Source organism: Protopterus annectens, chromosome 8.part1 (assembly GCF_019279795.1).
Source record: "Protopterus annectens isolate FY-2018-M chromosome 8.part1, PAN1.0, whole genome shotgun sequence".
In the NCBI taxonomy this organism is placed as follows: domain Eukaryota; kingdom Metazoa; phylum Chordata; order Ceratodontiformes; family Protopteridae; genus Protopterus; species Protopterus annectens.
The window spans coordinates 504,604,792-504,630,545 of NC_056742.1; positions in this window are offsets into that span (position 1 = coordinate 504,604,792).

Below are 25,754 nucleotides of genomic sequence, written 5' to 3' on the forward strand. Positions count from 1 at the left end.
ACATGGGTGGATGAAAGGTTTTAGTACTTTTCCACAGTTCTCAGAAAAAAATATTGTATTTATAATTGAGATTAAGCTTACTCATTGTTTTATTTTGATCACAATATGATATGGTCTACTGTGAAATATAATACTTTGAAAAACACTTTTTGTGTGTTGTGATTCTCATTTCATGTTCAGTGTTTCATATTATTAATTTTTCAGACCATGCTTTTTCAGCACTTTTTAATTTGCTATTAATCAATCATATATAAAACGCATAAGATATGGGTTATTTTTATATTACACCATATACTTACAAGATATTTTCCTTATAAAAATATTTTATTACAGTAAGACATATGATCTGAAGACAGATACGTGGAAACTTAAAGAGATGATATGGTTTTCTATAAGGCATTATTCTTGTGTCTTTATATTTCTAGTTGATACTGAATGAAGAATCTCTAATTAACACGTCTAATTGCTATATATAAGGTCAATTAATTACCATTGCTTTGACACATGACCCTCCTATATACAAAATACCTTTCTTTTAGACCTGAATATTGTCCTTTGCACTTTTATTTCACATGTTTTTGTTCTGGCTACAAATTGGAATTTTTCTTATGATCCATAGCTAAATAGTTATTGCTCAAGATAGCATTATTGCATAATTTAGATATTTATATTGTATTTGCCATTTATAGAACTGATCTCAGTCTCAACCCTTTCTACATCTTCTTGCAAGTTGCAACCATTATACCCCCTAGTGACATATAACTTTATCTTAATTTCTAAGAACGTATCTTACAAATTATTATTTTACATAGATATTTATCTGACTAGTCTTGTTTAGATCCGCAAGTAAAAACAAAAAAAAAAAAATGATTTTCATAAAAGTGGAAGTCCTACTCTAGGATTGAAAAAAATACATAACACAATTGCAGCATACCCCCACCCTAGGTAAGGATTGTGCAATGCTACTGCACATGGATAATTATCAGTTGACTAGGTAGACGTTTGCAACCCTGTCTGCTGCTAATTAAAAATACTTGCAAAAATCACAAGGCTGGTTGTGAAGGAGGAAATCCTACAGTTGCAGCTTGAAGTTTGACAAGAAAAATAAAGGAACCAATAGATTGCAGGTGCCTCCATGCATGCAGATCTGTTACTTCATAATAATATGACAAAACAAGCAAACCACGTTACATTATTTTGTGGTCATACAAAGGAGTTGAAATGAGAGGTTAGAGCAGCAGGGAAGACATCAGCAATCAGAGGAATATACCTAACGGAAGCAGGTCAGATAAGAATGGCCTTGAGGACAGGGAGGCGGGGGGAGAAGCTAGCAAACGGAGTAGGGGACATAAACTGTAGCAAGATGGAGGAGGTCACAAGCAGGGACATATGAATAAACATAAAACGAAAACGAATGGGGAGGTGGTGACGCATGTAAAGATAGGGTGATGGTGGAATCTGAGACAAACAAAGAGAAGGCACTGATGACAGGAAGGCTTGGACAACAAACAGGAGATGCAAGTGACAAGAAGGGGAAGACTCAGACAGGGGTAAGGTGGACATAGCCTTCTATATCATACTGCCTATACACCCTGACCACCTTCTGCACTCGGCCTTGCCTGAAGTGGTGATGGCACTGACAGGAAAGGATGTCACCCTAAACTGCAAGAGAACCATATCTTTGTAGATGAAGGTGTCTTCCAGCTCACTAAAATCTCTACCAATTCCCTTCACCCCTGGCAATGCCACAGAAGGAAACAGAGCTGCCCTGTCTAGTAAAGCACCTTCAGAGGCAACTGTAGTAGCCTCTTAACTTCCCCAGACTGCATCCAGTGGGGAAGTATCCTGGAATCCAGCAATAGTACATGCAGGAGATGGCTGGACCTGTGGGCGGACCAGAGACCATAGCAAAAACACTGACACAGTTGTGGCACTGTTGTACAAAATGGAAATATAAACGGAGAGAAAACAAAAAGAGAAATAATTATAATGAAAAAAGAATGACAACAAAGGAAGGGAGGGGTAGAGGTATAGCTAGTTATTTGGCACCCAACATCATCTGGTGCCCCCCCCCCCACTAAAAAGTCCCTTGCTTGATGTGGCACTCCTTATTGAGCAACCCATTTCTATATCTGTTCTGTTCTTCCATATGTATGGTCCACAACTCCGAGCTGAGAAGCATTAAAAAAGGTGCAAAAAGAATCACAGTCTGGTAATCCTCTTTACGGAGCACACAAGGTCCATATCTGAGGATCTTTTACCTGTTTACACTGTGGCAAACTAATTGCAAGTATCTTCAACAGTTTATGCACATGGAGAGCTGATACACTTCAGTTTAGATGGCACATGTAATATCAGCTTTCATTTCTGAAAGCCAGTAATGCACTTAAGACTGATTGGCATATGCAGATCAGGGTAGCTGGCTCCTTTGTCCCAGTCTAGCTATACTTCTGTGGAGTGGTGAGCGAAAAAAAACAAAGGCAATAGGCATGCATATGGTATAAATATATCTATATATGTATCTATCTATAGATAGAGATATATATAGATATATATGCTAAAACATCAAATGGATAGAACTCTGGATCACTAAGTCTATATACAAAAAAACAACTCTCACAATCCTAAAAAAAGCAAAACTCTTACTCTACCTTCCTACATCCCTTTATCACCTTAAATCCTCATTTTACATCTCCTCTCTTAACAACAACATAATCTCTCCCGACAATCATACAAAGTGTCTTGGAGTAATCTTATATGATCAACTGAAATTTGACCTGCAGATTCATCACTGTATCAAGAAAACTTATCAAAAGCTCAGCCTCCTTTATAGGAACAAAAGATACCCCCCCCTGACTCCCCCCTGACTCTAGAATTACACTTGGTTATGCTTACCTCCTTCCCAACCTCCTCTACAGCTCACCAGTCTTTACTAACTTTCAGTCTTCTCTACTCACCAAACTCGAAGCGGCCTATAATAAAGTTGCCAGATTTGCTGCTAATTTGCCTCCCAAATCTCACCACTGTTAGGCCCTTAGGTCTCTCAACTGGCTTGAGTTTCCAAACCACCTCAGATCTATCCGCCTACTTATCATCCACTTCATCATCAATGAACCCTCATCCTGTCCACGTATTTCCTCTCTAGTCTCACTCTGTAACCCATCCCGTCCCCTTAGGAGTTCTGACCAGTGTTTATTACAAATCTGCAAACCAAAAAATTTTCAGGTCAGAGTTTATGCAGTTACTCACCTGCAATCCTTTGGAAAGAGCTTCCATTGACCCTTAGAAACATACCACAGACATACAAATTTAAGAAATCCCTGAAACATTACTTAAACTACACCTGGACAGGTCCCTGTAACTTATCTCCCAACTCCAGTCCTTATCCTATTAATCACCCCCCTTATTTTCCACCTCTTCTCCCTAATACCCATTTCTGATCTTCTAGTTTACAACATCCTCTCCAGCATAACTATTTTTTACTAATATGGTCTGACTTTCCTCTGACTTCCTCACTTATCAACTATGGTCTTCTGTACTACCTACAGAATTAAAATCTATTATTAATTCTACCTCTGTAATACTCCCTCAATATCCACTCCCAATAACACCCCTCCCTAGACTCCGTACTGCCTTCCTCACTTAGCAATTCTGAACGTCTGCTGTACTACTTGAAACTAAACTCTATTATCAATTCTACCTCTACTGTATTCTCTCAGCACCCACTTATACTAACACCTTGCCCCCTTCTACTACTAACTGGTTGATCTGACCACTATCAACCACCTGTGTTAACCATAGTTTATATACAATGTCTTCTTTGCCTTCATGTTTTGTTAATGCATTTGTAGGGAATCTCATTGTATAAGACATTTACTGTAAAATGTATTATTATATAATTTCACTTTGGAGATTTTCTCCCTGGGCCTCCGCTGAAAAAGGGCTTCAACCCATTCGGACTATCCCTGTCAACAAATGTCAAAAAAAAAAAAAATATATATATATATATATATATATATATATATATATATATTTGTTAATGGCAGTATATGCCTATATGGATTATAGTACTGGCCCAATACTATAATGTGCTGGAAGAATTGTACTGGAACTGGCATCGTTCCCTGATGTGTGTGTTCTATGTGCTGGAGAACTTTTGGGCATGTGCAATACTGTATCTATAAACACCAGCATTGCTAGGATGATGATACATACCTCCGTCATAGTATACATATCTTCAGTTAGATGTTTAAGCTTAGTATTTATTACATCAACACCACTGCAAAGGGCACACCTACTACTGAGTTGCAGATGTCTAGGTTACAGGTTTATAATACCAGTACTATGCAAGCCTTAAGTTGGGCAGTATTACCTTTACAGGGACACAGTGCTGCAATGTATATATATATATATATATATATATATCAAATGCATCTAAGAAGCTGAATGCAATTAGAATTACTAAATACAATGAAACAGTACACACCCCTTTGCTTAACAAGCCTCCCCATTCACCGCCAGTACAGAGGGCTGTTCTCCAAAACAGGTTCTTGTGTAAGGAGAAAAAAAGGATGATTAAGTCATGTGCTTGTAATACTCACATTTAGAAATATGAAAACCATGGACCATGCTGTCATGATAGGTAATACTTTCAAAACATTTTAAGTGCCATTTTTCTGTTATCTTCTTCCCACTGGCCAAGAAGGTGAAGATGTGTATTGTCAAGGTACTGTACTGGTACGTACACTGTTCACCAGAGTGCGGTATACCAGAAACATCAGACATTGTCCTGACAAGACTGAGCCAGGCATGTACTTTAAATCCCTCAAAATGGCCCCCTGTCAAGCACTCCTGGTGGTCCCTATGCAAAGAATAAAGGAATATCCTGCTTTCCTTGCTGGATCACAGGGGATCACTTTCAAACTTCCAAACTCACTGCCTTTGGAAGCCATGACCATTCACCAGGTCAAATTCCAGAGAGCTATGGCAGGTACGCCATTGATATAGCCATTTACTTTTTTGGCACATACTATTTACCACAGTAGCAAACATTGCTACCACAACATGTCTTGGTGTGACCATCATGTAGTGCATGCAGTTGTGAGTAGATTGGCGTGCGAACATTAGTAATACATGTGTGCAGTGATTATGTTGTCTAAGCATAATAACCATTTCCTTAGTGTCTTCATGTGATAGAAAAGTCAACTACTTTTCTGGACATCCCCTTACAAGTCACTGACCTGTCTGTATATGGTCAGTGCACCTTACAGGTGACCATATGAGTGCACAGGATTGAGGGTCCTCTTAGCACAACTTAGCCCGCAGCCATTTTATGTAAAAAAGCTATTTAGCAACATTCATTAGATGGCTTTTTAGCAAACATGCCATGCTAGATGCCTTGACTGTACATAACACCCACAGCCGCCATGACCTGCATTGCATTGCAGAAGATTATAGGCAGGTACTCTCCCAGGCTTGTCGAATGTAAGGAACAAGTTACTTTACTGAATGCATTTTCCTGCACTGTAAGTGGGCACCTTAAAACTTGTCATCATCTGCTGGTTAGGTGAGTAAACTTTGCAGAGGTAAGGGTCTGTGGTAGTTAATACTGACTTCCTCTGTCCAGGAGGGACTTCCTCTGTCCAGGAAGGACATAGCTACCACCACAAAAGTGAATTTGTGGTCACCCATCCATTGATGTTTGAAGAAGGTCAAGGAGGGACTCTGTTTCATTTGAATAGGAAGCTTGTTCCAGAGAAATGGCAATCTCTGGAAGATTAATCTATCTCTCCAGCATGACTTGTTCATGTCAGAGGCTAAGTTAAGATCCCTGGATTGAGTGACCCTCCTACATTTTAATTTATGAATGTGTAGCATTTCCATCAAGGCCAAATCAGAGCCTGCCCTGTAAGCCAGACACAGGTCACCCCTTAGCAACCTGTAAGAGAAGGAATACAGTGGCAGGGCTTTCAGTCTTTCCATGTAAGACTAGATTTGCGTTCCCTGTAATTTCTTGGTGAGACACCTCTGTGGTCTCCTAGGAGGATCACAGGATCATAGGATGTTACTAGGCTAATGGCCCTGGTGCCCTTACAAGCCTAGTCAAGAGTTTATCCCCCAGAAAGAAGCCTCAGTCAGCACCTGCCACCCCTGTCAATGAGGGACACAGGTGGAACCCCTGGGACAAATTTGTGGTTTCTCATCCACTCATCAAGGTTGTGCTTGAAGAGGATCAGCGAGGTGCTCTGTTTGGCATGTATGGGAAGTCTATTCCAGAGACGGGGCAGCCTCTGGGAGACAAACCTCTCTCTCCAGCAGGTTTTGTTGATGTCACATATTAGATTTAGGCCTATAGAGCGGGTAATGCATGAGGAGTTAGACTTACAGATATGGAACATCTCTAGTAGGGCAGGGTCCAATATTGCCTTGTAGGTGAGATGCAGATCACCTCTGAACAATCTGTATGATACCGGGTGGAGTGCTAGTGATTTAAGCTTGTCCACATAGGATATTGAGGTACATGCACAAAGGAGCACTGCACTCAATTATCAGTCTGATGAGGGACAAAAATAATGGAATTATAACATCCTTAGAACTTGATGCTATGCCTTTACTTATAAGATATGTCACACAGAAGGATTTCCTTACTACTGGGATATGTGATGGTCAAAGTTCAGATTGCTATCAAACTGAGGACCCAGATCACTTACCACTTTCTCTACACTTAGTTGGGTGCTGTATATAATGTAATAAGCAGGGATGACAGCTTTCCCAAAGGAAATAATAATGCATTTTTTTTGCATTTAGCTTTAATTTGTGGCTTTGGTAGCAACCATTTGTCTGTGTTAACCCTGTCTGCAGTATATTAACATTATTGGGAGAATCAATGATTGCTCTAAATTTGCAATTATCAGCAAACTTGGTCAGAATCAGGCCGTCCATGTTTGACCAGACTTCTGAGAAATAAATTCTGAACAATAAGGGGCCCAGCACAGAACCCTGTGGTAGGCCACTGATGACCTCTCTTTTTGCTAGAGATGAAGTCATCCACTTTGACAGTATGTGTCCTGTTGGTGAGCCAGTTTGCTAACCATCTGGTAATGTAGGGGTTACTTCTCAATTGAGAGAGTTTCTCTATAATACCCGAGTGGGGGATTATGATAAATGCCTTGACTAGGTCAAGATAGGTGGTCTTTCCCTCATTCAGGGCCTTGGTGACTTTCTCAAAGAAGTCAACCACATTTAGCAGACATGATCTACCTTTAACAAATCCAAACTGGGTTGGGTCCAGAGTCTGAAGATTACCTATGTCCTTGTAAATAAGGTCCATAGTGATTCTTTCCATGGCCTTGTAGATGAGGCTAGTTAAGCTTATGGACCTATAATTCCCAGGGTTGGTTTATGGTCCCCCTTTATGCAGAGGGATCATTGTTGCTGTCCTCCATTTCACCGGCAGATAGCCAGATTGCAGGCTGTGGTTAAACAGGGATCCAGGTGGGTCTGCTAGGTCATGTTTTAAGTTGTTTAAAAGGCAAAACAGGATGCTGTCTGGTCCCACTGATGCCATGTTTTTGACCTTGGAGAGCACCAAGGTGACCTGCTAATTTGAGATACTAGGCTGATGAATGGTGACAGGTATACTTTGGAGGATGACTGGAGGGGACAGGAGGATGAAGATTCCTCCAATCTATCAACTAACATGTTGGGTATTATCTCCAGTTGAATATGGGTGATTCCATCCAAAACCAGTTCAGCTCATAGCTGGGTATTCCCTTTGAGATTTTGGATGTAGTTAAAGAATGCCTTGTGATTATCCTTAGCTAGGGAGGATATTTTTGCTTTGTAATTAGTTTTGAAGGACTTGACAATATCTCTAATTTGTTTAAGTTAGACAGGGATTTCTTCCTCTGTGGAATTAGTTCCCTCTTGTTCTTGGACGTTAGTTTCTTTTTCTTGTTGTATAGCATGTTTATACTGGGGGTCCACCAGGGTGGCTTGTTTTTTTGGCAAGACCTTGATTTAATTTGGTCAGGTACAGACAATTCTATACAACCACTTATGTGGTTATAGATGCATTGGTGTACACCTCTGCATAGGAGTCTGTGTCATCTGTGTTCAAGGGGGCTTTCAAATTTGTTATACCACCACTTAGTAGGATGTAATTTGTCTCTGAAAAATTCTTAAACATGTTTGAGCTTGATAGGGTATCTGGTCTTATAATTACATCGAATGAGCTTCATGGTCTGACTTTAGCAAGGGAGGACATCACATGGAAAGGGTGCAATGCTCTCTCATGTTAGTGAATTCTTTATCCAGGACATTTGAGCCTCTTGTATGTGTGTCAACTAGCTTTTCCAGAGCATCTGCATTGACAAAGTCCAAGAATCATTGAGCCAGCATGTTTATGATCATGTATGTTTCCCAGTCAATGGTAGGATAATTAAAGTCACCCATGAGTAAGGTGATCACCTGTATGATAAGTGAATCCAGTAAGTCCAGGTATGCAGTATGCTTTTCTTGTTTCATGTTGGGGGACCTATAACTAGATATGATGTGGTAGGTGGCTTTGCCTATTGTTAATTGGACATAGAGAAGCTCAAGAGAGTCATACTACTTGACCATTCTTGAGGTGTACTTATCCTTAATGAAGATGGATACACCTCCTCCTTTGTTTTTTTCTTGCTCAGTTTGCGGTCTGAAAGTATGGAAGGCATTGTGGCCCTGCATGGCTGGGGTCCTTTCCATGCCTTTGAACCAAGTCTTGGAGACTGCACAGATGTCAACATCTTCCAAGGAGAGGAGTGCTTCCAGAAAGTGCAATTTCTTGTTTAGATTCCTAGCATTAAGCAGCAGTACTTTGGGTTTATCTAGAGAGAATTTGGTTATGTTGATGGCTTGGTTATTTTGACACTACCTAAAAAAGGCCCAATAGGGGGTGGCTAATGCCTTTGCCAGTATCTGAAAGCCTAGAGGAAATAGATGCAGACCTTCTCTGACAAAGCAGCATGACCTGTCAACCAGTATTGTCATTTAAAAGTGCTGTCACATAGAGTGCTTCGGGGCGTTGCATGGATAAGGGGGCATCTTATCGATGGGTGGGAGTGTATGAGCAGTGCTTCAATACAGTTTGCAGCACTGATTACTACGAATATGTTACCTAGTGAGTTTTAAACATGGCTGTAATGTAGTTATACAGTCCTGAGATGAGCATTGTTTCTGTTGTATAAGACAGTGTGCAGGTCACCAACCCCTCTTACCAGGTAGGCCATGACCAAGCTAACGTTACCTCTGCACTTCATAGCAGAAGTATGATATTAGTGCATGCAGTCATTTTTTGGAGGGGAGGTAAGGACCCTTTTATATTACTGCTGGCTCATCTGCATGACAGCGTGCAACACCACTTACAATCACAGAGCTTTGAAATAGTGGAAGTTTAGAACTGTCTTCATGTCTGTGTAGCTTCCCAGAGATAAGGAAGAAATCCTGCATGCTGAACTACTTCAGCCTAGGAAAATAGTAACTCTGCTAGGCAAGTGATTATGAGGGCCATATAATCCCTTTATGTAGATCCATTTAAAAGTTTTTCCCACTTTTTACAAGCACTTAACAGTGCTCACTTCTAAAACTGAGCAGGGATGTATATTATAACCCTGGGGTAAAAATGAATCCAAATACTTGCGGTGGAAATAAAGCACACAGTTGCCTGATCTTCCAATGCCAAAGATGAGTCTGCTACCTGTGGGGACACTGATACTGTATACTGGAGTCTGATTGACATGAGTCTGTCACTGATTCTGATAACAACTCTCACTGCACACAGTGACTGAAACTGGATTCATTCAAGGACCTGGGTATGTGGGTAGATCCAGCTTTGAGATTTTCTAATCATATCAACCAATTGATTAATGATAGTTATAGAACTATAGGTTATATTAAAAGATTTATAAAGTCAAGGAAAACAGAAATTATGAAGTCATTGTTAGTTACATTAGACTCAAACCTAAGTATGGAATAACAATATGGAAACCTCATAAGAAAAAAGCATGTGTAAATTGGAAAGAGTACAGCAGAAATATACCAAGAGCGTCCATGGATGTGAGAATTTAAGTTATTATGAAAGACTAAAATATCTGAGCTTGTACACTGTCTGTTACAGATATCTAAGAGGAGATCTTATTCAGGTATATAGGGCTTTAGAGACAACTACCTCTGAGAATGATTGGGGTTATCAAAACGTAGTAGAGAATCATCAGACAACCTATCTAGAAGATTCTATAGGAATGAGACGTGTACTAATTGGTTCTCTGATAGAGCAGCTGATGCATGGAATAGACTACCAAATTACATTAAAGCAAGCACTAATTCAGATATTTTTAAGAACAGCCTAGACAATTATTATGGGAACTATTTTGGTATATTGGCAAACTAGAAGGGCATTAATGCCTGTGTTTGAAATATTTGTATGTAAGTATGTATGTATGTATGCATGTATGTAAGTATGCATGTATGTATGTATGTGTGTATGTAAGTGCTTTTACTGTATTGCCCCTCTACCTTGGCTTCTATATGTACAATATGTCCAGTCTACTCCTTACCATCATGGTATCCGCTTACAAGCTGCTTCCTATCAGTGAACGTATGGCAGGTTGATTGGTTTTACATCCCTCTGTCACTCAACATGTTGGGAAACTGGACATCAGATGGTCAGCTGTTTATTGATCCAGGACTGACAGGCTTTATTACAGGATCACATTGGCCAAATCTGGGCATGTTGACCCCTCCCATCATTATCCTGGATCTCTTTTCTAGGCTGAAGTGGGCCCTGTTCCTGAACTCTCTTAATGCTAATAAATATCACTGTCCTTTTTGGTAACTTTGGTCAGCATTGACCAGTCCTGTTGCTGCATAAATAAATCCAAGTACCTGGTGTGGCAACAGAACCCACAGCCTTCTTATTTTTTAGCATCAAGGACAAGTGTGCAACCTGTTAAGCACTGACTTCCTCAGCAACTATAATAAATGATGTAATGAATGTCTATGAAAGTGACAAAGGTGTAGTTTTGGACATGTAACTGAGAACCCATGAGCCTGCCATGAGATAGTATTGTGTGTGGCAAGGAGTTCAAGCCAAGAATCTGGGAAGATAATGCCAGAAGGGGTGTGGGATTCCAGGGTCATATGTTGAGGCATGGCTACATTATGGAAATTGGGGAAGTCAGGTGTTGGCACTCTGCATGCTATCTCTGCCATATTATTTAGTTATGGATAATGGCACTCATCAGGCCCAGGAATGGCATTGCTCATGTGCACAGAGTCCTACAGTTTGTCTCCTTCCATGACAGTGACCTCATCAAACTGTGAAATTGCAAGCCAACGCAGCTGTCAGTACCAATGTTTGTATCATGGCAGCTTGAGCCTTTCAATGGAAGATGTGATTCCTAAATCAACAGTATGTGTCTGCCCTCTTTGCTTTCCATTAAACAGCTAAATTTATTTATTTTATGTTTGTTTACTGGGAAAGTCTAACTAGACATAGGTCCTTTTTCAGCGGAGGTCCAGGTAGAAAAGCTCCACACATAACAAAGAAAATGTACAGTGTTTTCAGTAAATAGTACAAGATTTTACAGAGAAAACATAGCACACATTACAGAGGAGTCTTGTAGTAGGATCAGTTAGTTAGAACATATCTTGCAGTAAAAAGATGTACATGCACAAGCATTAACAGCAATAAGAAACAATGATAAACACTGGGTTTGGTTAGAATACTTTACATATTGTATATCATATAGTGACAACTAATAATTATGCTCATAATGAAATGTATGAGGACGTGAGATTGAGGTGAAATGGTTAGGGTATAAATTAGTCTGGGTTAGAGCAGGGACGAACCAGTGGATTTTAGGTAAGCCTTGAGACTGGTTTTGAATAAAGTGGTGGATGGCAATTTGGTTGGCAATTTGGTCATCGAAATGGAAAGGATGTTTCATATTTTAGAGATAGCACATGAGTATATTGCTTCCCCTGCAGAGTTTTTGGGTTTAGTGATATGAAGTAGGTGTTGCTGTTGGATCGGAGGGCTTTAGAAGAGGAGCCAAGGCTGGAGTAAGTTTTGAAGAGATGGGATGTTATGGGGATGGTTTAGTAGTTTGTGGGCAAAAGAGAGTTGATTGAGATGAATGTTGTAATTAAATCAAAAGGTGCTTCAACAAAGTATTAGTTTAAGGGTGTGGACACTTATGCAACCAGCTTATTGTACGTTTTTTATTTTTTATATTTTTTCCCCTAACAGATTTCTTTCTTTTTCAATTGTATTGTACAGGTTATAGGTCGCATTAAAGGTGGGAAAATTTTTGAAATTATTTATTGTGGTCTTATTTTTTATATTACAGAAACCTGGCATTTTAACAGGGGTGTGTACACTTTTTTATATCCACTGTATGTGTGTGTGTGTGTGTGTGTGTGTATATATACACATATATATATATATATATATATATATATATATATATATATATATATATATATATATATATATATATATATATATATGGGTCCACTTTGTAATTTTGAAATACTGAAATCTTGAAATTCAGTATTTCAAACCTACAAAGCCATAGACTTACATTTTCGAAACCGGCAGAAGCACGAAATTCAAAATACCGAAGTACGTATATTTTGAATTTCTGCTTCCGGCGGTATGGTGTGTGGATGTTTGGGTTTAATTTTGGTAAGTTTGTTTGTGTGTGTTGTGACTATTATGTGTGTGTTTGAGGGACTGTAAGATGTGTGTGTGTGAGTTTCGTTTTTGTTTCTGTTTGTGTGATCTCGGAGTTAGAATATATAAGTGGGGGGGTGCAGGGGGGCTTGCCCCCCTGCTTATATGTAGTTTAGATGAGTTTGTTTAGTTGTGTGGGGGATTTGTGTGTATGTTTATGTGTGTTCTGTATGTGTAGCGTAATTACAGGACTTTGAATTTCGCGGCTGTGTGTTTTCAAATTTGTGAGTTGTGGCTGAGTTTTCGGCTTTGTGGTTTTGAAATTCTGAATTTTGAGATTTCAGTATTTCAAAATTACAAAGTGGACCCATATGTGTGTGTGTGTGTGTGTGTGTGTGTATATATATATATATAGGTCTACTTTACATGGTTGACTGTTCAGAAAGTCGACTTTCATATGTCCGAGACCATATGATCGACTTTCGAAAAGCCAACCATGTAAACTAAACACATAAAACACAACAAACACTTACCTTAAACTGTTAGCAGGGGGGCAGAGCCCCCTTGCACCCCCTGTGGGGGGTTCCACCCACCACACCCCCATAACTAAAATATACCAACTCTGAAATCGCAGTACAGTGTGGAAGAAGGAAATTATTCTATTCCGCACTGAATGGAGATAGCGGTTCCCCATGGTCAGCTTTTCAAAAGTCGATCATATGGTCTCGGCCATATGAAAGTCGACTCTCTGTAAAGTCGACCATGTGAAGGGGACCCATATATATATATAGATCTGCTTATAAATCTTGAAAGCTCATAATCTTGAAATTCAAAATACTGAAGCCAAAATCCTGAAAGTACAAAATACTGAATTTCATGCACCAACCCTTACAATATTCCAACACAATGACATAACAAAACATATTAGTCTTCTCCAACATCCCCCACACCCCTGCTACTTAAATATATCAACTCTGAGATCGCACTGCACAGAAGAAAATGGCAGACATACCATCACGTGCTTCATGACTGCGTGTTGTAACGTGAGACATGTTCCCTTTTAATGTACTACACTACAACAGAACTCATGTTAGCGTAGTAAAGTGTGATCTCGGAGTTTATATATTTAAGTAGCAGGGTTTATAGGGGGCTTGCCCCCCACATGGGTGGTGCAGGGCAGCAAGCCCCCCTGCTAATAGTTGGAGTAAACTGATATGCTTTGTTTTTTTATTTGTTTCTCTATGTACTTCTGCTGGAGTATAGTAAGTGTTAGTATTCTGTAGTTTTTTTCAATATTATGAAATTCAGTATTTTGAGTTTTCAGTATTTTGAACTTTCAAAATTTTGGCTACAGTATTTTGAATTTCAAGATTATCTGCTTTCAAGATTTAGAAGCGGACCTATACATATATATATATATATATATATATATATATATATATATATATATATGTATATACCACGGCAGAGCTAGCTACTGGGCGGTGTAAAAACTTGGCTTGACATGATTGTCCCTGTGGAAGTGACACCCTGACTCCATGTGCAAAAATGGTAAAAGGGGTTGAGGATGGATGTATGGAAATATATATATATATATAGATATATATATATATATATATATATATATATATATATATATATATATATATATATATATATATATATATTTACACATCACATTTGCTATCATCTTGTATTACTTTATACACTGTAATATGCAATATATTGTTGGTTACTAAATGACAATTATAATTAGTTTTAAAAGGACAAAAAAATAAATATATTGTCAGTATGCATTAAAGTTAGCTTTGTGACCTGAAGAATTGTATGTTATAAAAGTAAGAATGACCAGCTAGGAAAGAGCATAAATGTATATTTAAAAATGGCTATAGTTCTGAAGTGTGACTTTGCAATCAACATTCATGTGCCCCAATAAAATGACCTCGTATACGAGACGGGATATCAACCAGTGAGCAATCTGTTCTGTAACAGCCGTACACAGTCTGGAGAAGGTTGTATGCTGTACATTTACAGTGTGGTGCTAGCATGTCTGGTTAGGAGTAAGACAGCGCAGAATAGAAAAAGATACCACTGGCACCCACATCTTACTGTTTAGCACCCACATTCTCTCAGATCATTTAATGCTATAACATAATGATACAATCCTCAGGAACATCAGCTGCTAATCAGATTTCTCATATAACCAGAATATCTGTCTGGCAGAGTATTTCAATCTGTTGAAGCAGTTTCTTCTCATGTTCTTTGCACAGATTTGTTCTAAATTTTGGGCTTTGAAATATGAGTTTGTTGTGAGACTGCTCATGAATACTGTTAATGAGCCAGTGTTGTAGAACTGGGTAATTATCAAGGTGGAATACAATGACTGCTGAAATGCATGCATAGTCGTGAATGTTGATAGATACGTACAAAACATGTTTACCAGTGAGTAGATAATTGTTTTTGTGTCACTTTAATAAAATCTCTACATAAATGATGTTTAGAGTGTATGACTTATGCAATATGGAATCAGTTGATAGTATAGAGACCAATTGTTGGCTTACAATAGTGATTGCTTAGAAAGTAAGTATTTGCAGTGGTACAATGTAGGGTGCAAAGCAATTCCTGAGAGTTCAGTGGAAATAGAGTCATAAAAAAACACAAGGTAATTGAATCACAAGACCACTTCTGACTTGCTAATACCCACCCCCATGTTATACCCCCCATGTCAAGAAGGATATCTCAGATAATTCCCAGAGTAAATTTATGGGTATCCATCCAATGATCCAGACTTAATTTATGGATCATGTTCTTTAACATGAGGGGCAAGTCTGTGTTAGAAGTCGGGAAAGTGCTAGGCAACAAATTTCTTTCTCTGCAGAATGTTTTATTTCTGCACTGGTGGCCATTTAAGTCCCATATTCTGGTATTACTAAACCTAGCCACTGGGGATGCACAAGCCAGTGCATTTCTTTGTGCCGGTCCCAAGCCCATATAAATGGGGAGGGTTGCGTCAGGAAGGGCATCTCGCGTAAAACCTCTGCCAAATTACTTATGCGGAGAACATTTCATATTTCCATATCGGATCGGTCGAGGCCCGGGTTAACAATGACCGCCACCAGTACTGTTAGCCAACAGGGTGCTGGCAGAAATTGGGCTACTGTTGGCCGAAGGAGAAGAGGAGGGGGAAGGCATGCCCGAAGGCAGGAAGAGAGGAGGAAGGTTAGGAGTGTAGTGGTGAGGGTAGGAACTTTGAATGTTGGCAGTATGACTGGTATAGGGAGAGAGCTAGCTGATATGATGGAGAGAAGGAAGGTTGGTATATTGTGCGTGCAAGAGACCAGATGGAAGGGAAGTAAGGCCAAGTGTATAGGAGGCGGGTTCAAATTGTTTTATCATGGTGTGGATGGCAGGAGAAATGGGGTAGGGGTTATCCTAAAGGAACAGTATGCCAAGAGTGTTTTGGAGGTGAATAGAGTGTCTGATAGAGTGATGTTTATGAAGCTTGAAATTGATGGTGTAATGATGAATGTTGTTAGTGCATATGCTCCACAAGTTGGGTGTGCTATGGATGAGAAAGAAAAAACTTTGGAGTGAGTTGGATGAAGTGGTGGTGAGTGTACCCAAGGGTGAGAGACTAGTGATTGGAGCGGACTTCAATGGGCATGTTGGTGAAGTGAACAGTGGGGATGAAGAAGTGATGGGTAGGTATGGTGTTAAGGAGAGGAATGCAGAAGGTCAGATGACTGTGGATTTTGTGAAAAGGATGGACATGGCTGTGGTGAATACGTATTTTAAGAAGAGGGAGGAGCATAGGATGACGTACAAGAGTGGAGGAAGATGCACTCAGGTGGATTATATCCTATGTAGGAGGGTCAGTCTGAAGGTGATTGGAGACTGTAAAGTGGTGACAGGGGAAAAATGTAGTTAAGCAGCATAGATTGGTGGTCTGTAGGATGACGTTGGTCATCAAGAAGAGGAGGAGAAGTGTGAAAGCAGTGCCAAGGATTAAATGGTGGAAGTTAAAAAAGGGTGATTGTAAGGTGGAGTTCAGGGAAGAGTTAAGACAGGCACTGGGAGGCAATAAAGAGTTACCGAATAGCTGGGTAATTACAGCAGAGCTAGTAAGGGAGACTGCTAGAAAGGTGCTTGGTGTGACATCTGGACAGAGGAAGGAATATAAGGAGACCTGGTGGTGGAATGAGGAGGTACAAGAGAGTGTACAGAGGAAGAGGCTGGCGAAGAAGAAGTGGGATTGTCAGAGAGATGAAGAAAGTAGACATAAGTATAAGGAGATGAGGCGCATGGCAAAGAGAGAGGTGGCGAAGGCTAAGGATAAGGCATATGGAGAGTTGCATGAAAGGTTGGACACTAAAGAGGGAGAAAAGGACCTGTACCGATTGGCTAGACAGAGGGACAGAGCTGGGAAAGATGTGCAGCAGGTAAGGGTGATAAAGGATAGTGAGGGAAATGTACTCACAAGTGAGGAGAGTGTGTTGAGCAGATGGAAAGAGTACTTTGAGAGACTGATGAATGAAGAGAATGAGAGGGAGAGAAGGTTGGATGATGTGCGGATAGTGAATCATGAAGTACAATGGATTAGCAAGGAGGAAGTAAGGATAGCTATGAAGAGGATGAAGAATTGAAAGGCTGTTGGCCCAGATGACATACCAATGGAAGCATGGAGGTGCTTAGGAGAAATGGCAGTGGAATTTTTAACCAGATTGTTTAATGAAATTTTGGAAAGTCAGAGGATGCCTGAGGAGTGGAGAAAGTATTTTGGTACCTATCTTTAAGAATAAGGATGATGTGCAGAGCTGCAGTAACTACAGAGGGATAAAATTGATCAGTCAGAGCTTGAAGTTATGGAAAAGAGTAGTGGAAGCTAGGTTAAGAAGGGAGGTGATGATTAGTGATCATCATTATGGTTTCATACCAGGAAAGAGCACTACAGATGCAATGTTTGCTCTGAGAGTGTTGTTGGAGAAATAAAGAAGGTCAGAAGGAGTTGCATTCTGTCTTTGTGGACTTAGAGAAAGCATATGACAGGGTGCCTAGAGAGGAGTTGTGGTATTGTATGAGGAAGTCGGGAATGGCAGAGAAGTATGTAAGAGTGGTACAGGATATGTACGAGAGTAGTGTGACATTGGTGAGGACTGCTGTGGGAGTGACAGATACATTTAAGGTGGAGGTGGGATTACATCAAGGATCAGCTGTGAGCCCTTTCTTATTTGCAGTAGTGATGGACAGGTTGACAAATGAGATCAGACAGGAGGCCCCGTGGACTATGATGTTTGCAGATGACATTGAGATATGTAGTGAGAGTAGGGAGCAGGTTGAGGAGACCCTGGAGAGGTGGAGATGCACTTTAGAGAGGAGAGGAATGAAGGTCAGCAGGGCTAAAACAGAATATATGTGTATAAATGTGAGGGAGGGTAGAGGAATGGTGAGGATGCAGGGAGTAGAGTTGGTAAAGGTGGATGAGTTTAAGTACTTGGGGTCAACAGTTCAGAGTAATGGTGAGTGTGGAAGAGAGGTGAAGAAGAGAGTACAGGCAGGGAGGAATGGGTGGAGAAGAGTGTCAGGAGTGATTTGTGACAGACGGGTACCAGTAAGAGTGAAAGGGAAGAGAGGGTAGTGAGACCAGCTATGTTATATGGGTTGGAGACTGTGGCATTGACGAAAAGGCAGGAGTCAGAGCTGGATGTGGCAGAGTTAAAGATGTTAAGATTTGCACTGGGTGTGACGAGGGTGGACAGGATTAGGAATCTGTATATTAGAGGGTCAGCTCAGATTGGACAGTTTGGAGACAAAGCAAGAGAGGCGAGATTGCGTTGGTTTGGACATGTACTGATGAGGGATGCTGGGTATATTGGGAAAAGGATGCTAAGGATGGAGCTGCCAGGTAAGAGGAAAAGAGGAAGGCCTAAGATAAGGTTTATGGATGTGGTGAGAGAGGACATGCAGGCGGTTGGTGTGAAAGAGCATGATGCAGAGGACAGGAAGAAATGGAAACAGAAGATCCACTGTGGTGACCCCTAACGGGAACAGCTGAAAGAAGATGATGATGATTCTGGTATTACTGGAACTGTTCAACTTGCAAAGATGCAGGAGATCAAAGAGGATGGGGTCCCTAATGGTGCATGATACAAGATATGGATCAGACCACAAAAGCCTATAAGAAACTGAGTAAAGGGTAGAACCTCAAGCCTTACCTGGCAGCTGTGCGAATCTAGGCCAACCATTTTCTTGCTTAGAGACACTGGGGCCTTTCTCGTTGCTTATTATATCTAGAAAGATACATACTGAAAACAGTGCTGTACTAAAGAGTTGCTCTAATTACGGCTACATCAGAGGTATGATAACTGGCTTTGACTTGGATGTTATGCCTTTAGATATTTGTTGTGCTAAATAGAAGGGTTTTCTGACAACTGTTGCTACATGATGGTCAAATGAGAGGGAATTATCTACCCACCATCCAAAACCCCTGACTACATTATCACATTGGGCTAGGGTATTGGCTATACTATAAGTAAAGTAAGAAAGATGTTTACCAAATGTGACAATGCTACACTTTTGTTGCATTTAATTTTAGCATGTTTTCCATATGCCACTTGTTTATGAGAGTTAGTTTCTGCTATAATGAAAGGACATCAGAAGATTTGACAGTTATGCCCAGTTTGCAGACGTATGTTAAGCGAAGGACTTATCTTCCTGTCTGGAGATCACAGAAGTATATACTTAAAAGGAGAGCTCTCAGTCCTTAGCCATCGTGTACATCACTACTTATCTTCACATTTTCCTTGGAGGAGCCCACCTCCTTAACTATGTGGTTTCTATGTTTCTGCCATTTGACTATCCACCTCACTATGTATAAATCTACTTTTAAGGCACTTAGCTTATTCACAATGCCAGCATGGGATATTGTGTTGTATGCACTGGTTAGATCCAGATAAGCTGTGAAAACAGAATGACCAATTCATACAAACCTGTATGACCTTCTCAAAAAAGTCAAATTCACCAAGCAACATCTCACTTCAGCAAAGCAAACTGATGTGGGTCTAGCGTGATACATCCTTTCATATCATATTTTATGAGGTTAGGCACAATATGTTCCATGATTCTGCATACAGGCTAGTCCAGCTAATGACTGTATATTCTAGATCCATGGTTGGGCAGCCCTTGTGTATGGATATCTAGACTGCAGTTTGCCATGATTCATGCAGAAATCTTGTAACAGAGCTCAGGTTAAACAACTGAAGGAGGGGTTTCACAAAGGCATGTTTGGTGCTGCATATTACGCATCCAGGTAAATAATCAGACCCAGTACAAGTTGTATCTTTAGTCTTTATGTGCATCTTCAACTCGTGTGTCTTTGTTTTATTATAGATATGAAGGATTCAGGAATTTGTGGAGTTAAGACATTTTTTTCATGGGTAAAGTTTGCACTAAATTTGTCTGCTAGTATATTTGTTTTGTCTGAAAGGGTGGTGTTATTTTGAGTAAGCTCAGGATACTGGTGGATACTATTTCCGACTATAATTAAAGAAGAACTAATTATTATCCTTTACTTCAAAAATGAATGTAAATACATGATTTGCAGATAGGAGCTTTTAGTACCTTATAATATTTTTCATACATATGAAGAATTTTAGATATGCTCTATAATTTAGATTTTTTTTCTTGTTTCCTTACTTATTTAAGCTGGTAGACCACCAAAGTAATTTTTAATACATTTTCAATAACAATTTACTCTAGTTTGGATGACCAGGTCAAATCACTTATCTATACTGGGATACAACTCCTTTGTATAAATAACAGCTGTGTCAGTGTCAGGTCTGGTGATGTTACAATGAACTTAGATAGCTCATCACAGAGTCTGAAGACATTTGTTCATTTGAAATCCTTAAATTCAAACTAATGACTGCAGGGGTCTTAAGGAATTTGACCTAGAAGGTTACAAGCCAAGCTTATGTTCATACATAACCAGGTATGGAGAAAAAAAAAAGGGCGATGCATATGATAATTGTATTAGTTATGACAATGTCAAGAATATTATATGTCCTGCAGTTGTTTTTTTTTAACTATCTGTTTTAGGGATTTCATATTTATTAAGTCTTAGAATCTCAGGGCGTACCTGACTTTGGAGGTATAGGTGCTCACTTTATTGACACATAGTTGAAATCTCCTGTTATAGAGGCGGTTTTGGTAAAAGGTAGTGCTACAGGTACATTTAGGAATCACACATGGGGCCAACAGGAGACATGGAGGGTGTCTTGTATAGGCTATAAGATGATAGTTTATCTTGTTCAGGATATGCTGGAATTCAAGGCGTTCACTTTGTGGATCACTGGGGATCTATTTAGAAGTGATGTGGTCTTTGAAAAATATGGAAACATCACCAGTTTTCATCAGGCCTGGTACTTGTAGTCTAACTTGGCATCACAAAGTCATTTGGCTCAAGGCTACATGAGCTCAGAGGAAAACTAATGGGGGAGTGTTAATAGGACCAAGAATGAGGAACAGAGTAGATTCCCAGTTGAATGATGGGATAACAGCCATTGTTGTGAGAGGGGTGATGTTAGGAATAATGGGAACAAACAACATGGGGGGAACACTGCAGTCGTCAGGTTTGGGCCATGCACTGTTCAATGTGTTTGGGCCATGCACTGTTCAATGTGCTTGTTCTTGACATTTCTGTGGTAAGAGGGAACCAGATCATCCTTTTCACTGATGAAACAAAGATGGGTGTGACAGTGCAAAATGATGGGAACATTTTACAGAAGATTCTGAGAAGGATGAGTAGGTCATCAAAGAAGTTTTACTTAAAGTTTAATGAGAAAAAGAATGGTACACTTCACATGAACTCCAGCAATCCTGGTAGAAGTTAGGGGAACCAGTGGCAACAGAGCAGGAAATGATCTGAGTGTGATTATCACACCTGTATTAAACACCAGGAATGGACTGAGAAGGCTATGGCAGTGGCAAATTGAATGCTGAGCAACATCCTCAGAGTCAGATCCTGGCACAAAATAATTCCTCCACTCTCCAGGCTCCAGAACAGGCCACACATTGAGTTCAGTGTGTGTGGTTCTGGAGGCCATACAACGAGAGATAGAATAGACAGCTGGATTTGGATTAAGTGCAGAGGAAAGACATATGAAGGGTGGATGGGACTGAGCAGAAAAAACTTCATTAGAGGCCATAAAAGACCGTCAGAAAATGATACAAATGTACAAGATCATGTCAGGGAGATATGGCAGGGGTCATCCTGAATGTCCAGGGCAGAGAGGAAAGACAGAGAGAGCACAGAGAGTAACAGCATGCACTAACTATTGTTTGTATCACTGAAAGTCCTTTTTCATGGACAGGGTTGGATATCTATGGACTGGATTAGCCAAATAAGTGATGGGCAGGGAATCTGCAAAGCCATTGGAGAAAGCATTAGACAGGTACACGAATGGTGAAGGACAAAGAGAAAGGAGGGAGGGATGGAAGGAAAGTAAATTGCTGAATGGACTTAAAGGATAAGCTATAGATCTGCCATTAAGAAAATATAACTTAAGCCGCTGTATTATTAACAGAATGTTGCAGCACCATGTGTTTGTGAGCGTTCTCATGTTGTTAACATCTGTGGACATAATTTGTGTGTTCTGCTTAGTGACGTTTAGTGGAGAGCTGTTACTTCATAAATCTGAACTGCATTGGAAGTAATGATGCTATTAAATGATTTCCCTTTTTTTATATTTTGCATTGTTTTTTTTACAATGTGGCCTCTTTGTATACCAAGTGCAATTAGTTTCATAACAATAATATTGAGTGTTGATAGACAGCACAGCAATTGTGTTCCATGTAGAACAGAGTAGATGTGATGCATTGAGACTGTGTAATACCTTTTAGCAGCAAAAGCAGTCAGTGAAGTTGTGCAGAAAGGCCAGTTAGAGAGGACATGCAGACTCTGACAGAAGACACCTCAGCCAAGAATCAAACCAGAGAACCTCTTGCTGTGAGGTGATAGCACTAATCACTGCATGTACTGCCCATAGTAGGTGAAATGGTCTATTCATATGGTAGCATGCAAGCTGGGTGAATTCAAAGAAAAGTATATTTTCTAAATACCACGTATGAACTTGTAGAGTTATGAGCACTTACACCTGAAGCTGTAACACCAATGAAAGAATAAACAAAAAAAAATACTGTATGATTTCACAGATGTTGAACTGGAAAAGACACTCTGTGTAGCACGTTAACATGTGCATGTATCATTCTACAAACAAAATTATCAAATTGCTTATAACACAAACCTGAGTCTGATATATGAAGGTGCAAAGGTAGTTTTATACTACAGCGAAACTCAATGCATCAGTGACATGTACTTGAAGCATTAGTATGATCGATGTACAGTGACAGAACTCACATCCTCATTTTGTAAGTACACTGAACTTTGGGAACCTTTTTCAGCTGCAAATATTTGCAGGGACAATTTTAATTTATCTAACTGACCTGAAGGGCATGTATTTGGGGGGGGGGAAATAGAGATCAAAGAGGAACTCCACATGGATGAGTGCGTGTGTTTGTTTGTTTGTTTGTTTGGTGTGCGTGTGTTTGTTTGTTTGGTGTGCATGTGTTTGTTTGTTTGGTGTGTGTGTTTGTTTGTTTGGTGTGCGTGTTTGTTTGTTTGGTGTGCGTGTGTATTTGTTTGGTGTGCATGTATTTGTTTGTTTGTTTGGTTGGTGTGCATGTGTCTGTTTGTTTGGTGTGCGTGTGTCTCAACCTACAAAATCGAATGTCTTTCAGCTTTTCCCAGTTGGGTTGCCACAGTGGAACTTCGATCTGCTAATGATTGGCAGTGGATTTTGACAGTGCCGAGGTGCCAGCCCAACACCCAACCTTCAAAGAAGGCACACCCATTCACGCACACACCTACCTGCATGTCTTTAAATGTCACTCAATCATCAGGAGGACATGCAGACTCAACACAAAAGTTGGTCCAGCAGGGAATCAAACCGGAGAACCTCTTGCTGTGAAGGGACAATGCTAACTGCTACACAGAATTCAGATCTGGAGAGGCTTTTCATCAACATGCATTTTCTGAAGAATTAGAAATATATGAAACTATGTTTCTCTTTACTGATTAACTGTGTCCCTTCAGTGATTTACCAGAAAATAACATTCACTGACCGTAGGAGCAAGAATCTGATACTAATCTGATACTATAAAATCAGAAAGAGTTTGGGGGGGGGGGCAATGCATTGTACTTCATGTTTTTTTCTTTTTTCCACTCATTTGATCACAATGACAGGTGAGGTCTATTCAGTCAAGAAACAAGTGGTAATTGCTGGACAAATTTTGTATGTGTGTGAGGGGGTGCTGTCTGTCTGCCACTGCATGTGGATCTGTGTTACTTTCTATATGTATATGTGGTTGTTGCCCCATTATATATATATATATACATATATATATATATATATATATATATATATATATATATATATATATATATATATATATACAACTTATATTTTGGATGTAAAATACTTCATCCAACAACAATTACATGTGCTACAGCAACTTTGAGATATTCGTCATTGGAACTTTTCTACATTAAAAATATAAAAAATGGACGGTGCAGTGAGGCAGCAGTAGCATTGTCACCTCAAAGCAAGAGGTTCTCCGGTTCCATACTCTGCTGGAGTGCCTTCTGTCTAGAGACTGCATGCCCTCTCTGTGTTCATGTGGATTTCCTCCAGGTGCTCCGGTTTCCTCCCATGTTTCAAAAGTCATGTCTCTGGAGCATTTCTCCCTGGGCCTCTGCTGAAAACTGTCTTCGTTCCAAGTCGGACTTTCTGGTAAACAAATGTTAAATAAATAAATAAATAAAAATATAAATATAAATATAAAACAAGAAACTTCCGACTCTCCACGTTAAAAAATCTTACTTTTTATTTATAGAAACAGACAAAAATAAATAAATAAAATGTATATAGTAATAAAATGTATATAGTAATAAAAAAGCAAATATGAAACAATTTTATAAGCAACAATCCCGATATCTAAACACAATAATGATCTCCATTGTGAGTGTTATTGAGGAAATAACTCCCTTCCGAGGGAAAAGAGGCCCAACACCCCTGGGAGGTTAGCTGCTGTTTACCCAACAACACCTGCCCTGGGGAGCATTATTGCTTGCAAAGCAACTTTTTGCAGGGGGATTGCAACCACTCTATCCCTCTGAACATGGGAGGTCTGCTTCCAGACCTCAGTTCCTTGTTAAGTTTTTATTTAATGTCTAGAAAACATTTAGATAATTTTAGTACCTTATTTTTAGTGTTTTCAAAATTTTGCAATCATCATTTTTGTTTCATGTTTTTCAAGATTATGCTGATTTGTTAACTCTCCTTATCAAAAAACGTTGTGTGTCTGAAAAGGATCTTTGGATCAATATTCTTACCCAATTAACAAATGTAAATAAACTAATTCCTAAATATATTACCTCACAGGCTGCAACTCTGAGAAACGAGAACATATCCATTCTCCAAGCTGGGGTGGGTGTGTGTGTGTGTGTGTGTGTGTGTGTGTGTGTGTGTGTGTTTGTATAGATATACGTATACATTAAGTATAAATATCTCTCTCACTCTCTCTTTATATGTGTATGCATATATATATATATATATATATATATATATATATATATATATATATATATAATTATATATATAGAGAGAGAGAGAGAGTGAGCGATAGATGTTAGGTACGTAGCTAGATTTCAGGGATATGGGGTCAGAGACCACACACTGAGAGATGAATTTCAGTCTGGAACTGCTTTAAAGTTTGCTTAGTTCATTTTATGTTTTCCAACAGTTAAGTGAGGCTGTGAGACTGTGGTTGCCAAGCTTGTCGTGAGACAGTCTGACTTCTGATGCTCAAATTAAACAATCTATTATTTATTTGAAAAGTTTAACTCAATAAGCCAACTGGTATTAATTCAGGAACACATTAAAAAGTCACTAATTTAGTGGCAAGAGCTGGGCACAGATATGAA